Source organism: Rhinopithecus bieti, unplaced genomic scaffold, assembly GCF_001698545.2.
Source record: "Rhinopithecus bieti isolate Rb0 unplaced genomic scaffold, ASM169854v2 scaffold_10132, whole genome shotgun sequence".
NCBI lineage: Eukaryota > Metazoa > Chordata > Mammalia > Primates > Cercopithecidae > Rhinopithecus > Rhinopithecus bieti.
The window spans coordinates 585,676-600,092 of NW_016806330.1; the positions used below are offsets into that span (position 1 = coordinate 585,676).

The 14,417-nt window shown below is 38.1% G+C and overlaps 1 long non-coding RNA gene across 1 annotated transcript in view; it reads right to left on the reverse strand.

The window, feature by feature from the left end:
- LOC108531909 (uncharacterized) overlaps nucleotides 1-11,031 on the reverse strand; it is a 19,774-nt gene extending 8,743 nt beyond the window's left edge. Inside the window, exon 1 of the long non-coding RNA XR_001886310.1 lies at nucleotides 10,896-11,031. This is a non-coding gene — a long non-coding RNA (uncharacterized LOC108531909). The remainder of the gene's footprint in view (nucleotides 1-10,895) is intronic.
- Nucleotides 11,032-14,417: the final 3,386 nt, after the last annotated feature.

Below are 14,417 nucleotides of genomic sequence, written 5' to 3' on the forward strand. Positions count from 1 at the left end.
AAAAAAAAAAAAAAAAAAAAAAAAAGGAAGATACATATACATTATTAGAAAATCAAAATAATCCATAAAAGGTATATATAGAAGAGTGTTTCTTTAACTTGTAGGCCGATTTGCCCCTTTCTACCCCTTGCCAGCTTCTATCTTCACAATGGGAAACAACTTTTAGTAATGTTTTTTACAGTCTTTCGATTTTTCTTTATGTAAAAACAAGCAAATATAAATATTCTTATATGCCCTCCGGAGCTCTTGCCATATCACTGAAGAAGGTGCTTCCTCATTTTGGTAAACATCTCTGTGCTTGTTTCACAAATGGGAGATTTAACAAATCTCCCTTGAAATGCTCTTGGGTCACTTCCAGTCTTCTGCTATTACAAAAAGCAGAACTACAGTGAACAACCCTGTGTATACATATCATTTCATATATGTGTGTATATATATCTGCAGGATAAATTCTTAGAAATATTATTACTGGGTCATAATACAAATAAATGTGTAGTTTACACAGGTTTTACTTTTTCACCCAGCGTATGCTATTTTGTACTCCTACAAGCAATGCATAAAAAGGTCTGCTCCTTGCAGCTTCTCCAACAAAGTATGTTTTTGAATCTCTGGAACCTTGTCAATCTGAAAAGTCAGCAAAGTTGTTTAATTGCAATTTAAAGTTGCATTCATCTTATTATGAGTTAGATTGAATGTCTTTTCATATAAGTGCTCCTGCTGTTTTATAAATGCCTATCTTGGGGTCTGTTTCCCCCGTTCCAAATTAAGCATTTCAAGGAAAGGAACCCTGTGTTAGGCATCTCATATTTTCTCTAGTATGAGGGTGGGAAATAGAGTGTTCAATAAATGTATTTAATGAATAAATAACAGAATCACTGGTATTTCCTCTTCTCATACTTTTTTAGTTGTACTTTAAATCACCTTTTCTAACCTTCAAATCACATTTTTTTTTGGAAAATATTATTACACATGTCTGTCCATAATATAGAATATGTAGATGAAAAAATTTAAAATCACTTATAAAATTAAAGCAATTATTTACCTATTTCTTTTAATCATTTCTCATAACATAGGCTTTTCAAATATTAGCAATCGTATTATGAAATGTTGACACTTTTGAAATTCTCCTTGCTTCACCGAACATTATAACACTCTTAATTGTCTCTCTTGCTAAATCATGAATTTCTTGATAGAGGCAGAACGCCTCATTCTTTTCTCTAACTTCATGTCTAATACAGCATAAATGTTAAATGAGCACTTTACAGGAAGAAGATCTCGTGAGAAGAAATTAAACAATTTTCTTAGCTAAGCAAGGCCTATATTTGGAACACTATCACTTTTATTTTATCTCTTCATGTTACTTTTAATTTACAAACCTCTCACTCCTCATTATATACAACGTAAAAATTTTAGCACATATTTCTGTGTTGATTTTGTTTTGTGTGTAATTTTTTATAAACAGGCATTTGTATCACACTGATTGCTTTCTGAAGGTGAACACGCAGCCATCACTCATTTACTGCCAAGACAGGATGATACACTACAAAGCATAGGGGAAGTCTGTATCAGAATATGTCTTATAAAACCCATAGATAAAGCTGCAAATTAGGGGTGTTTTAGTATTTGAGACTATGAAAGATAAACTAATTTTGCCAAGTGGCAGCTGCAACCATTCATCCTGCAGAAAGGTCACATGTTTCTGATGAAGTGGAATCTTGTCTTAAGGCAGGAGAAGACTGAATGAGAACTTCTAATTACCCAAGCACCTGGATAGTTTTTTAATTCAAGGAGACAGCCTTCCAATCTTGAGGTTACAGTATTTTCTAAAGTAAAACTCTCCAAACAAAATCTCATGTTTTCCTGCTGTTTAAGTAATTCCAGCCCTCTCAGGAAATTTTTCAGGTTGATATGAGGAGACTCAAGGGTTTCCTCTATATCGATGTGATCTGTGTGAAAATCTTTTACAGTGAATATTCTGATAGCCAATTTAATTTTGCTATTATCTTGTATGATTTTCTTTTTTGCTCTGATTCCTAAATATCAAACCACATTTGTATCTACAAGTGATGCAAATGTATTCTTTTCCAGTGGATCAGGGCTTCAATCTGTTAGTTATATGGCCTCTACATCCATCCAGTACATGCTCATGTATTGTGTTCAGTTGAGGTCAGAGTCCATGTACTGGCCATAAGACTTTTATGAAGATGATACTGATAGTGATGAAAAGGAAAGCGATGATGAAAACATAAACAAACATATGTAAATGCCACATAAAATAATGATATGGTGGTCGCATAAACAATGATAGCAATACTGGTGATGGTGATTTAGAACACTGCTCGACACATAGAGAGCATTTGACAATGATTAAATCAATGAATAAAAGATAGCGGAGATAGTGAGGGTAGTGGTCATGGTGATTGTTGTGGAGACGGAGATAGTCAAAGCAGAAGTGATGGTACTGCTGATCTTTCTCATATTGTGGTAGGGTTAACAATGGAAAAATACCTTTGCAGGGACATGGTCGGAGCTGAAGGCCATTATCCTCAGCAAATTAACGCAGGAACAGAAAACCAAGTACCTCATGTTCTCAATTATAAGTGGGAGCTAAATGTTGAGAACACATGGACACATAGAGGAGAACAACACGCACTGGGGCCTATTGAAGGGTGGAGAGTGGGAAGAGGGAGAGGATCAGAAAAAGTAACCAATGGTAGGAGGCTTAATACCTGGTTGATAAAATAATCTGTACAATGAACCCCTGTGACATAGGTTTACCTATGTAACAAATCTGCACATGTACTGCACATGTGTTAAACCTGCATATGTACCACACATGTATTAAAATGAAACTATTACACATTAGTAGAAAAATGAGGAACAAACAGATTATTTACTCCTTTCTGGTCATTTCGCTGATCTTACTAGAAGGGAGTAGAGATGAAGCTGATTGGGAAGTCTCTTCGCAAAGTAATTTTTAAGAAGATTAAACTCATTTTTAGAGTGATCAAGGTGTTGTTCTCCATGTATGCACAAGGATGTATGAGTTGGATTTATTCTCTTTTTATAAAAGGCTATGTGGGACTTGCAAAACTTCTAGTGGCCCAGAGGAGGCAATGCACCTGGGATTAAACTCTAAAGTCCACAGTGAAGGTTGCAGAATTGAGAAAAGTCATTTGAGACATAGAGCTGCTCTGCTGCACTTCCTTTTGCACAACTTCTTGCCCCAGAGAAGTCCTTATTGAAAGCTTTACACACTTAGCAACTCCAGGGAACATGTAGCAAGGAGCCCCTGGGAGGCCCGCATTTCCAGGAACACGAAATATAAATAGGGGAGTGTCTTGGGGTAGAAAGGATGCCGAGGAGAATGCTATAGTCCTAATGTCATCAAAACCATCAGGTAATGGGCAGGAGTGGTGCCAAAAAGATGAGAGTAGCCAAAGAAGACAGCTAGATGAAGGCTTTGAATGAGGCTTATTAGGGTATGGGAGGAAAACTCAAGTGACATAGGTGTTGATTCTCTTCAAAACCCATCACCATTTCCCAATTTAGGGAAACATAACATTATCCTTGTAGTAAGAGTCTTGGGAAACAAATACTTTTTTTTTTTTTTTTTTTTTTTTTTTTTTTTTCTTTTTTTTTTTGAAGAGGAAGCTGAGGTTAAGTAAAAAATTGCTCAACCTAATGTCTAGTGGCAACCAAATCGCTGACTTCAGAGTAGGGTTTTCCTATTATACCATAGGACTTCTGGCTTCTTGGCTTCTTGGCTTCTTCTTGACTTCATGGTTTTCCTTTTTGAGAATTCCTAGCACACATCCTTCTGGGATGATTTTTTCACCCAGCACAGTGTATCCGCTGGGTGAATTATCATCAGGCACTACGGGCTTAGGATATTACAGTTTTTGGAGATTCTGCATTTCTTTTATTTTCCATTTTTTCTTCTTCTAGTTCTTACCAGGATAGGCTAAACACTTCAGAGGGGCTTCTTGAAAGAAGCTTCAACAGTCACTTTGGGGAGATGACTTTTCTTCCTTCTCCACAGTCCAATATTGTTGGTTATTTTCTCATTGGGAACTACCAAGGGATAGCAGTAGGAATTTTCTAGCTCTCCTGTTATTGGATGGTGGAGTAGGGGAGAAAATCACTGAGTCACTGGAGCACCATATTATAACATAGAAAGGGATTAAACTGGGATCAGGTGCCTTGGTTTCTAGTCCCAGCCCTGCTACCAACAGACTATGATATGGGACCAACCATTTCTGCTTTTGGGGCTTCAGTTCCTCTAGTGCAAAGTGAGGAACATTGATTAGATAATGTCTCAAGTTCCTTTTAAGTGCTCAGATTTTACAAATAGAGGAAGAAGCTTGAAGTAATTTATATTCTATCTTTGTCACCTGTTCCTAGGAATCATGGATCATGTCAATCATAACTGGACCCAGAGTTTTATCCTTGCTGGTTTCACTACCACTGGGACCCTACAACCTCTTGCCTTCTTGGGGACCCTATGCATCTATCTCCTCACTCTTGCAGGAAACATTCTCATCATTGTCCTGGTACAGTTAGATTCTGGACTGTTCACCCCCATGTACTTCTTTATCAGTGTCCTCTCCTTTCTGGAGGTGTGGTATGTCAGCACCACAGTGCCCACGCTGCTGCATACCTTGCTCCATGGGTGTTCACCCATCTCATCAGCTGTATGCTTTATTCAGCTGTATGTCTTTCACTCCTTAGGGATGACTGAGTGCTACCTGTTGGGTGTCATGGCACTGGATCGCTACCTTGCCATCTGCTTCCCACTCCACTACCATGCACTCATGAGCAGACAGGTACAGTTACGACTAGCTGGGGCCACTTGGGTGGCTGGCTTCTCAGCTGCACTTGTGCCAGCCACCCTCACTGCCACTCTGCCCTTCTGCTTGAAAGAGGTGGCCCATTACTTTTGTGACTTGGCACCGCTAATGCGGTTGGCATGTGTGGACACAAGCTGGCATGCTAGGGCCCATGGCGCAGTGATTGGTGTGGCCACTGGTTTCAACTTTGTGCTCATTTTGGGACTCTATGGAGGTATCCTGAATGCTGTGCTGAAGCTACCCTCAGCTGCCAGTCGTGCCAAGGCCTTCTCTACCTGTTCCTCCCACATGACTATGGTGGCACTATTCTATGCTTCTGCCTTCACAGTCTATGTGGGCTCACCTGGGAGTCGATCCGAGGGCACAGACAAACTTATTGCCTTGGTGTATGCCCTTGTTACCCCTTTCCTCAATCCTATCATCTACAGCCTTCGCAACAAGGAGGTGAAGGAGGCTTTAAGGAGAGTCATTGACAGGATCAGAATTATTTTAAGAGAACCTCAATGATCTAATTTGTCATAGCCTTGTTGGTGATTGTGAGAATCAGCTGGTTGGCTTGTCAATTACGTAGTCAGAGTCTAAGAAAACGTCAGTAAAGAAATGAAAAAGATCAGTAGTCAAACATGCTGCACACACCCGTGCCTGAATTGGTCAAAGTTGGAAAATGTAAAGAGAAAGGGGTTATGGTCTCTGATTACCCCATTCTAATGGGAAAGAAATGCAACAAAGGGAGAAAAAAATAGAGATGCAGAACAAGTGGTTAAGCTGTATCAGAGAGACAGTGCAATATAGAAAGAAAGAAGACAAATTAAAGCTAGGAGTGGCAGGTTTAGTCAAGATTCCCGGAGAAAGGTTAAGAAGGTGGAAAACTAGGTTAGCAAAAAGGAGTCTAAAATTTTAGCTTGTATAAAGTTGCAGATGTAGATCAGCGAGCCATGAGCAGAATGCTTATCAATTTGTGGCATCCAGTGATTCTGGGTTATTATGTGACCAAATGTAGCTTGATGGAGAAAAAACCTGAAGTTCTGATCACAGTTCTTTTCTCCCCAACTCCTCTATTGCTTCCTCTACTGAGCAGAGTAATCTCCCATTCCTTGATGGTGTCTGAACTAGGGGCCAAGTACCTGCTAGAGTATGATCAGATAAATTAGTGAGAAAATAGGACTAGATCTTGGCAGAGACTAAGTATGGCCTAATCTTGAATACTTTCCATTTTCCTCATTCTTACAGACCTTACTGCTTTATTTTATGTATGTCTGTATATGCCAGAAATAGTTACAGCTGCCTTCATGTTTTTAAAATTTTAATCTTTTTAATATCCCTCTGAAGAAGGAAGAACATCCCAATATTTATGTAATAAAATTATAAAGGTTATTGAACTTGTAGTAAGGAGAGACAGATTCAATCCTAAATCCACTTCAGCTGACTGAGTGACCCTCCTCAGCCTCATTCTCTGTCTGTAAAATGAAAGACTGGCAATGAATGAGTGTTCTCATTCCTCTCAGCTTAGGAAGTGTTGATTCTATGCTTATTGCACTTGTTTTGTTTTGTTTTGTTTTGTTTGTTTTGTTTTTTAAGATGAAGTCTTGCTCTTATCCTCCAGGCTGGAGTGCAATGGTGCGATCTCAGCTCACTGCAACCTCTACCTCCCAGGTTCAAGCCATTCTTCTGCCTCAGCCTCCTGAGTAGCTGGGATTACAGGTGCCTATAGCACTTCTTAAGGAAAGCAGGACCTGAACTAGGTCCAGATGTGTAAGATCTGAATTTGCAGAGCAGAGATGGAAAGGTGTTGGTATAAATTCAGGTGTTGCCATTTTTGCCTCTATGATTCTGGGCAAAAATCATAAGCTCTCTCTAATGCCAGATTTGCTTTCCTTTAAAAAAAAAAAAACTACATCACAGTGTTCTAAAGTTAAATAACACATAGTAAGTATTTCATAAGCAAGTTAGTCTCAGCATCCCAGAATCAGGACAGTATAGTGGTTACAGCATGGACTTTGAAGCTTCTCTGCCTGTGTTCAAACGTCAGTTCTACCATTTATTTGCTGTATGATCATATGCAATACACTTAAATTCCCTCCACCTCAGTTCCCTTATATGCAAAATGGGGACAATAAAAGAACGTTAAGCATATAAATATTAATTGTTGTTACTTCAAAGTTTTCCACATAAATGTCTTCAGTGGGAATTTATTTCTTTGATAATGCTTAGTTTTATACCTATCTCACATTGTTATTACAATAGACTTGGTAACTCTCCAAATGAGGCATCTTCTTTTGACCTAAGGGTCCAAATTTATCTTTCCACAAACTGAGGAGTAGTTCCTGCTTTCAAGAAGTCTATGCCGTTTCCCCAAATACAAGGTGCAAAACTCTATTCTGCTGACAGGCTGAGTCTACTACCTTTGGGCTCCTTTTCTTTCTCTCCTTCTGCACCTCATTTCACTCAGACTGCTCTTTTTGCAGGAACTATTATGGGCCCAACAGAAACTCTTTTTTCCCTGTGGTGGCAGCACTAGAGGATGGCTCAAATTGAAATGGCTTAGATCACATTAATTAATAGGTCATTATAGTAATAATAATTACTAAAACTGTTATAACAATTATTATTAATTACTAATATCTGTGGGGTGCATACTGTGCAGTAAACATGGGGACTTACTATCCTGTAGTGAAGACATAAGTAGTCATCTGACAACTCAAAGTGGCTTATATCTCACTACTAATTTGTACTACAATGCATGGTATCCACTCATATTTGAACAAATGAATGAATGAATAAACAAACTCTTAAGAGTCAAATGGGTGTGATAGAGATTGAGTTCCCCTCCTGAAACTCCACCAGAGGGTATATTTTTTTAAGATCCATTTACAGCTGCAAACTCCCCTTGCCTTTCATTCTACACTCTATTCTACACTCTTCTTTTTTTTCTCTTGACACCTCCTTAGGTATTTCCTTTACAATATAAAGTTCAGGTCATCTTTAGCACAGAGCTTCTCAACAGATATAAATAACAGATGTGGTGAGTTACTGAGTCCCTGCCCCTAACACACACACTATGAATGGTCAGATAGGACCTAAGGGAATTGAAGTCCTTGGACTGGTTGCCTCACACAGCAAGTGTTCACCTTAGTGTGCCCTACAGATACCATCACTTTTATAAGCACTATGATATGAAAATAAAAGTTTGAGAAGTAGTGCCTTAGTGTGACATGTTGGGGTAAGTGTCCAAGATAAGGTCCAACTTGTGGCCACTTCTCCCATGGTGACAATTGGATATTGACTCTAGCAAGATAGACAGTAAGAAGCAGTCAGGTCTAAAAGGCAGCATAATCAGACCATTCACTTGGTACTAGCACCAAGGCTGACATTCTGTCTCATAGGACATTCAAACTCAAGTACATCAGAGAACAAAATGAAATGCTATCAATGTACCTGGGGAAGACAGATATAAACCACAGTTGTACTGTGCAGACAAGGGCATGTGACCTTGATGTATCACTTCATTTACATAGTTGTTTTAAAAGTTTATTTGCTTCAATAAATAATATCTCTAAAAGGTTCAAAAATTCATCTTATGTGTGAAGTTGACATTTTTTCTTATGTTTTTATATTTAAAAAAAAAATCAGGTGATTTGAGGATCTGTCTCCTCCCATTCTATATAATAATTATCTTAAGGGAAGCAACAGTGTTATATGCATCCCATTTTCTCCAGTTCCTAGAAGAAAGTCTGGGGCATAAAAGCCGTTTCAAAAATGTATTAAATAAATAGATAAATGAATTATTGTGAATTCACCTATTTCTCACATTATGTTAGTTGCATTTCATATCATTTTTTCCTAACATTTAAAGCACATTTAAAAAATAATGTATTACATATAAATGTAGGTCATTAAATGTTTAGGTAAATAAAATTTAAATTACTTATAATCCCATTACTTCAAAATTATTTCTCTATTTATTTCTAAATTCTAATAAGCATATGCTGTTTTTCCAAATAGTGGCAATGGTACTATGAAAATTTGAACACATTGAATATTACTTTTTTCACTTAAGCTTTTAACAAATAATTTTAGATCTCATCTTTCTCCTCAAATAATGAATTGCTTGATGAAGGTATCAGTGTAACCACAGAACCAATTCAATCTGGTTTAACTTTGTCAGTAACAAAATACAACAAAATAATGACTTGTTTTTTAGTTGCAATGGACCCTCAGGTTGCAAGTAACCCAAATATGCCCAGATGAACCAAGTGTGCCAGATTTGTGACCCTAGAGCCAACCAGAACAAAAAGGTAAACCACATGCGGAACCTAAGTATTCAGACCAAGGAATGGTGATCAAATTAAAAAGGAAAGGATAACCAGCTGTGTTGCAGTACAGTCATAAAAGTCAAGGACCTGGCATAACTTCTTTTCAGGAACCAATCAGATAACGCTTTGTTGCATCTTTCTATCTCCCTCTTACTTGCTCTCTGCCTATAAAACCTGTCTCCAGACTTTAGTTCGGGGAGACAGATTTGAACATTGCCTCCTGCCTCCCTGCTGGTCAACCTTGAAATAAGGCTTTTCCTTTCTTAAAAGCTGGTGTCACAGTATTGAATTCTCAGCTCATGGGACGGTGAGCCCACTGCACAGTAATATCAGAACTTGTCATTTTCTCTCACTCTATTTCTGATACAGAATAAATGCCAAGTAAGCACTCTTTATTGACAAGTCGTGACATAAAAGAGAAGAAACAATGCTCTTGACTAGGCCAGAACTAAACTTGGAAGCCTGGATCATTTAGTACACATATCTACACTAACTGATTCTAGATAATATTTACAATTCTTATGCTCAGGTATTTGTCATGTTGATAGCCTTCTGAGGGATCATGCATGGGCATTATAATTTACTCAGTCAATACCAAGCCATACAGATATACAATTAGATAATACAAATGATGTAGAAAGTCTGTCTCAGAGTCTGGCTCACAAGAGGAAAAGAGGAATGTAGGAACACCAATGTGATGTGATATATGGAGGAATAAAAATGAGTATTAAAGTGGCCACTTTGAGTACAGCACAATTGTTCATTTGAAGGATTGGGATAGATGGCTAATCTACATATACCCATGAAATAAAAATAAAAACAAAAGGTCTACTGGTGCTTGAGACTGTGGGAGATGCAGTAATTTAGTGAAGGATAGTTTCAACTATCCATCTTTGAGAAAAGTTAGGTATTTCAGAGTAAGTGGGACATAAGCTAAATGCTGATTAAGGTTGAATGAGACCATCATATTGTCCAAATATTTGAGAGACTCTTCCAATCCCAAAGTCACATTAGTACCTGAGAAACAAATATCTTCCTTTCCTTTGGCTCAAAAACTTTCCACCTCCTACAGGAAAGCTTTTCTAATTTGATCTCAGAATACTTAGTGTTTGTCTTCCATTTAATATGATCTACTTGTTAATCTTTTTATGGTTACCTCCTTATCTTAAATTTAATATAGCAACTGCTTTCTTTCCACCTCTGATTCTGAAAAATAAAAGTACATTTGGGCCTATGAATGATTCAAATACCTTACTTCTGATAGATAAATGCTGTAATTCCATTATTTATCTGGACTCCATATCCATCAAAGTACATGCCCACAGAGAACCCACAGCTGAGATAAGAGCTCAGATGTCAAAATTAGGATGTTTAATGAACATATTGAGGATATGGATATAAACAAAAGTAATAATGAAAAAGTAGATTAGTCTCATGAAGACGCCTGGGTAATAATAACAGTGGTGATAATGTAAGTAATGGTAACAATACTGGTGATGAGACTTAGACAAGTGTATTAGATATTCAACAATCAATGATTTGGAACAATGGCTAAAGATAGCTGACATGGCAAGGGGAGGGACAGTGGTGAGAGTAACAAAGGTAGAGATGCTCGGCACAAAAGTGATAGTGGTGCCTGTGCTGACTGTGATAATATGGTGATGTGGTGAGGTTAGTAAGGATGGATGAGAAATCTCCTTGCAAAGAAAGCTTTTAAAAAGATGAAACTCACCTCTGGGGTGCTAAAGATGTTATTCTTCATGTATTCAAGTTGGATTGTCTCTGCTCATAAAAAGCTATGATGGGGAGGCCAAGGCAGATGGATCAAGAGGTCAGGAGAGGGAGATCATCCTGGCTCACACAGTGAAACCCCGTCTCTACTAAAAAATACAAAAAATTAGCTGTGTGGTGGCACATGCCTGTAGCCCCATCTACTTGGGAAGCTGAGGCAGGAGAATCGCTTGAACCTGAGAAGCAGAGATTGCAGTGAGCCGAGATCGTGCCACTGCACTCCAGCCTGGGCGACAGAGCAAGACTCTGTTTCAAAACAACAGCAAAACAAAACAAAACAAAAAAATCTATGAAGGACTTGCAGAACTTCTAGTATCCCAGAAGAGGAAGTGTCCCTGGGATTGGATTCTAGAGCCAGTGAGGGTTGCAGAAAAGCCATTTGAAAGAGAGTTGGGCTGCTTTACTTCTCTGTGTCCAACTTCCTACCCCAGAGTAGCACTTACAAAAAACATTACACACTTAGCAACTCCAGAGAACATATAGCAAGGAGCCCCTGGGAGGCCAGCATTTCCAGGATCACAAAATATAAGTAGGGGAGTGTCTCGGGGTAAAAAAAAAAGATGGAGAGGAGGATGTTGCAAGTTCTAATGTCATCGAAACCATCAGGTAATGGGCAAGGGTGGTACAGAAAAGATGAGAGTATCTGAAAAAGAGAACCAGGTAAAGGCTTTGATCTTTCCCGGATAAGGCCTAATAGAATATGGAAAGAAAACTCCCGGGACATTGATATAGACCACCCACCTCTACATCCATCCTAGAAATATTTTTTCAATGGCTTTAGAATCCATAGACTAACAGGGTGGTGACGGGCTTTATACAACATTTATTTAGAGAAGGGGAAGTTGAAGTAAAGAAAGGAGAAATGGTTAAGCCCAATGTTCATTTTGAGTTAGTGGCAAAACAAGTTTACAAAGTCAATTTAGAAATAGAATGCTTTTTCTGTGGTGCTACAGCCCTTCTAGACCAACAATATAGGGGCCTTACCTTATCAATTCCTCTCTCTCCTCATTCCCTTTGAGAATTCCTGATGCCTGTCTCCCTTAGGAATCCTTTAAAACGCACTTTGTCTGTTCATTGATTCTTCATGTAGCCCTGCAGTTCTGAGCTTTGAGAGATGGGACATTTTTTTAGGGACTAGATGGAAATGTTTCTGTCTCTCCTGTTTTCTGGCAGGGTGTGTGCGGAAAAAAATTCTGGCACTTACAATTTTGTTTTAAGGAGCCAACACACTCTCTCTTTCCCCACCCCTACCTTTTTTCTCTTCTTCACATACATACACACACACACACACACACACACACACACCAGTATGTGCAGCAACATACTAACACCAAAAAAACAGACTTTTTTTTTTTTTTTCATTTTGTTCTATGTATTTTTGTGGTGATGGGAGGTCATGAAAAGCGGTGGGAAGGAGTGCGTGGATTGGTGAGAAGTGAATGAGCAAAACAAAAGAAAGTCTCACAGAAGTGTAGAAGTGTATTGTGACCTCTCCTCATGCCTCAGACTTTGGAATGCTAACTGGGCACCCAGTTGGTACTTCTCTGAAGGTTCTCTTAAGACCAGGTGTGGAATTGTAGGATCCTACTAGGAGATTCCCTGTCTGAGGATAACATAGCCATAGCTTATTGAAGATACAAAAGAAAACTTATTTTGAAATACAAACTCTCTGGGCAACCTTTTAAAATTTCTTTTTAGTGATAGCGTGAGTTTTGGGTTTCCTGGTTTTGAAAAATGATGTTGAAATGCTTTCTTTCCAAATGCAGGGATGACTTGGCATTTATTTTAAGAGAAAAGGTATGCGTGGAGAACAGTGTTGTGGAGTAGCATACAGAAGCAGTATCTCCTTCTCAATTTAGTAAATTTGACTAAGATCACAGAATGTTCTGGGACCCCCAACTATTAAATGTGGATAAATTGTCCAATTTGAGGTTTTTCTATGACAATATACCCTCAGGTAAATTTTCCCTCAGTATCCGGCTCAGATATGGACTATATTCTCTTTTCTGACATTTGGTGGATCCTAAATAAAGGCAAACCCATTATAATATTGTCAAACCTTAAAATTAATGCTGTGGAGAAAACAACAGCAGCAAGATAGTAGAAATTAAAACCATGATTTTTTTTTCCTAGGTAAAAGCAACTTTTCCTTTGCGGGTAGATAGGTTCAAGTGTTGGGGTAAGCCAACATATAACTTTTGAAGACTTGCTTTGAGCAAACACCATTTGCAGCTAGGTGAATTCCACCAGAAGTCACTGAGAATCATTGAACTTCTGATTTAGATGGTGCTTAAGAAGCCATCTGATCTAAACCCCTCTGTCTTTACAAAACATAAAACTGAAATCAAGAGGTAGGGAATAACTTAATTAATTAAGGTTACATAGCAATTTAGAAAAAGACTGAGAATGGGATAGCACCAACATTTTCTAACGCTTTCCAGTATACCCTTTGGAATTTTTTTTTTTTTTTCATTTTATCTGAAGTAGTAAGCCTCTGGCACCAAGAACCACGCAGCAGATGTAGGTGGGAAATCAGATTCAATGGGTCATAGACTTCTTCTAGGTCCCTGACTATCTTCCCATAGAGTAACTCATACCTATAGAGAACATGGCTGGCCGTGGAGGTTCACAAGTCTTGTCCAGCCAGACTTTCTTCTCTGACTCCTGCAGTCTCAATTTTCCTTTCCAGAAGTAAGTTTCGGTTTCATACTTCACAAACCATCTCATGATCTCGCTTAATTTCATGATCCTTGATTATACAAGGATCCCTGATTACACAAACATATGATTATAGGTGGATGGCCTTTGTCCATTTTCTCATTAAATCTCCCACAAAAGGTAAATAGATAAATGTCTTTTCAACATTAGTTAGTAGATAGATTCTAAGCTTAATCCAGAAGATTTAACTTTCATTTAACAGTCGAGAGGATCTAATCATGCTGACTGAGGCTTCATCCTCCTTACCATCCCTGACAACTGTGGGTTTTTAGAACATATATGACCCCACAGGTCAGCCTACATATGACCTTTCACTTGAATGACCTTCTACTTAAACGTAGGATAGAGAAAGAAAATCCTTTTAAACCTGATTTATATGAGCTTGCAGAGTAATTATTGGGAAGGTATTTTTTGTCTATGTTTATTAAGATCTAAAAGTAATGTCAATTTTTATAGGTATGTTAGTCATTGCTTTGGCTAATATGGTGAACAAACCATAAAATCTTTTAAGCTTTCTCCCAACATTGATTAGGTGTGGGATAAATGGGGATCAAGTCACCTGGAATCTTCTCAGGTAAAAACTTTAGCAATAGAAAAATATTTTATTTTAATGAGAATATATATCTCAGATCAACTAAATTAGATGCTTTGCAAGTGGGATCTAGTAATTAGTGTTTTAATAAACCTCAAGAAGTTATGCATGCAAGTTAAAGAACTTGGAGAACCACAGGTCTACTCCAATCAG